Source organism: Tamandua tetradactyla, chromosome 7, assembly GCF_023851605.1.
Source record: "Tamandua tetradactyla isolate mTamTet1 chromosome 7, mTamTet1.pri, whole genome shotgun sequence".
NCBI classification, from domain to species: domain Eukaryota; kingdom Metazoa; phylum Chordata; class Mammalia; order Pilosa; family Myrmecophagidae; genus Tamandua; species Tamandua tetradactyla.
The window spans coordinates 131,311,607-131,314,395 of NC_135333.1; the positions used below are offsets into that span (position 1 = coordinate 131,311,607).

The window sequence follows — 2,789 nt, forward strand, 5'->3', positions numbered from 1 at the left end:
GCTCCGCACCGTCCAGGGTGAGAGGAGAGGTGCCGAGAAGAGGCACCGCCACTGCTAAAGCTATGTCCACACAGTTAGTCTCCGTTTCATCCTTTGGGGCACGCCTGGGACCTGCTGCCAGCAAGCTCTGACCGCTCAGCCCCATTAGCTGAAGGCCAGATTGCTACCTCCAGAAAGAAAAAAAAAAAAAAAAAAAATATATATATATATATATATATATATATATATATATGTACCTTGGATCCTGGAGGTTCAGTTAAGAGTCTGAAATTAGGTACTTTTTTTAAATTTGGACATGGCTAATCGGGGAGCAACAAGACCCAATGGATCAAATAAGGAAATAAAATATGCAGTTCAAACCAGAACTTGTGGGAGAATCTGCCGTTGCCTAATCAAGCCTAGTGCTTCGTTTTGTGAAGAGCCAATTTCATGAATTTCAAGAGTACCAGTGAAGCTGCTTTTCTGAAGTTTAAAATACAGGATAGAGCTGGTCGAGAACGATAACCTGGGCAGTACCCGTGTGCTGCAAAGGAGCACAAGCAGCCGTAGCTGTATATATTATCACAAATGAGGAGTGCTTTGCATGAGCAAGAAACTGGGTTAAAGGACTTCAGAGGCAAGCAAAGTGTAACATCATTAAGAGCTCTATTAGTAAACAAGGTTGACCTAGCAAATAAAAGAGCTGTAGATATCCAGGAAACACAGTCCTATACAGTTGGCCACAGTTTATTATTCATGGAGACATCAGCTAAAGCAATAAATGTAAATGAAATATTCATGACAGTAGCTAAAAACGTGCCAATGATTGAACCACAGAATCCAGGAACCAGTTCTCCCAGAGAAGAGGAGTAGACTTGACTGAACCTACACTTCCAGCTAGGGGTCAGGGTTGTAGGAACTAAATCTCCAGTTTGAACTAGCTGGAATATCGTTCTGCTTCCTACATATTAATGACAGTGGAATTGGACATTTAACAAGCCCGGTATGATTCCCGAGAAGACATTTATGATAGTCATGTTTCTAAAGCCATTATTTTCAGTGTTTCAAACTTAACTTTTAAGAACGTGCATATATCCCTCTGGGTGATGTTTCAGAGGTAGAAGGGGAAAACGAGAGCTGTTGTGTGTAGCTTGTTTTTTGTAATGTTAGATGGAATTGTTTCTTATAACTAGGGAGAGACAAATGGCTACCTGGACCCACAGTTCCAAACTGGTAGAGTAGTAATCTATGAAAAAGATTCAGAACTTATTAACGTGGGCTTTTCAGAAACATTTTTTGTTTTATTTTACTTTTTTTGTTGTTGTTGTTTTTCTTTTTTTACATTTGTCTGAGAAACATTTTTTTTTTTTAGGAGAAGTTTCTTAGATATATTTGTGTTTAGCTACAGTCTTTGGGAAAGTACAATTTCTCCTAGTATCTATATTTAAAGTGTACATTCCACATTTTAATAAAGAGACCATGAGAATTCAGCCCCACATCTTCAAGAACAAAAATGAACATTAATGGTATACTGTATCTAAATTATAGTCAGTCCTGTTATTTCTTAAACGGTGGTAAAAATCAAATGTAACCCCATGTCATTTTAGGAATACAAAAACTGATAAATGCATCTTACGGGATAGTGCTCCCGGCAGCATTGAGCTCTTCACCGAAAATGAAACAAACCAAGTGTTTTTGATTTCTATTTAATCACTGATGGTCATTTATATAGTGCAGTTTTGTTTGGGGACTGGGAAGGGGATTGTTTCTTTTAGATCAATACAATCAATAAACTAACAATTATGAACATTTGAACTTGATTATTTTAAATTCCACCTTCAAATGTACTGTAGATAGATTACTGCATTGTAGTCTCCATATATGTTAATACTTTTCTGTACTAGTTTGAACTGGCATGTTTTATTTCCAATATTTGTAATATTTGAGTTGCTTAAAAGTATACAAAATGTACAATTGTATAGTAACTTAAACAGCGATTTCTTTTCTCCCCTTTAAAAGGCTTCAGTTGTTCCTACATGGCTAGACTCTTAATAAATAGCGTATCTGTAATTAGTATTACATATATTAGGATATGTTAGCAATAATCTTGCAGCCTTGTTTTACAAAATTCATTTTATTTCGTTCAGTTCATTATATTACACTAATTCTTTTAGTTATTTTCATTATATGAACTCTACAATGTATATTATACATTTACAATAATTCAAAGTTACTAAGGAAAATAGTTTACCGGAGATTATTAGTTTTCTATTGAGGTGCTCAGGTTTGAATAAAGTGGTATGAACAGCAAAAAAAAGAAGGAAAGAAAAGAAAACCAGTATAAAACAATTATTTTAATAAATTTTTATTATAAAATAGATCATACATGCAGAAAATGCATAAAACGTACATATCCAGTTTAATGAATTATTATAAAATGGGTACTTATAGTCACAATTCAAGCTACAAAACATTGTCAGCACCCAAGAATTCCTTCCATGTGTCCATTCCTAATCACAACCTCCACTTTCATTAAGGAGATTATCACTATCCTGATTCTTAAAATGATTTTTGTTTTTACTTTTCTTTATAGATTTGCAGTTATTTGTCTCTAAGCACATTGAAGACATCAGTCTACTGCTTCTAGCTTCCATTGTGCTAATAAGTTGATTGACGGTCTAACTCAATCTACTAAAGATAATCTTTTTTCCTTTGGCTGACTTATTTTTTTTCTTTTTGTGGTTTCACTCTAAGGTTTATTATTTTTTTAATCCTGCTTGTGATTTTTTATGCTTCTTGAATCTGCTGAT

The 2,789-nt window shown here is 34.5% G+C and overlaps 1 pseudogene; it reads left to right on the forward strand.

Moving 5' to 3' along the window:
- The first annotated feature begins 295 nt into the window (after nucleotides 1–295).
- Nucleotides 296–902, forward strand: LOC143690153 (ras-related protein Rab-5A pseudogene; annotated as a pseudogene).
- Nucleotides 903–2,789: the final 1,887 nt, after the last annotated feature.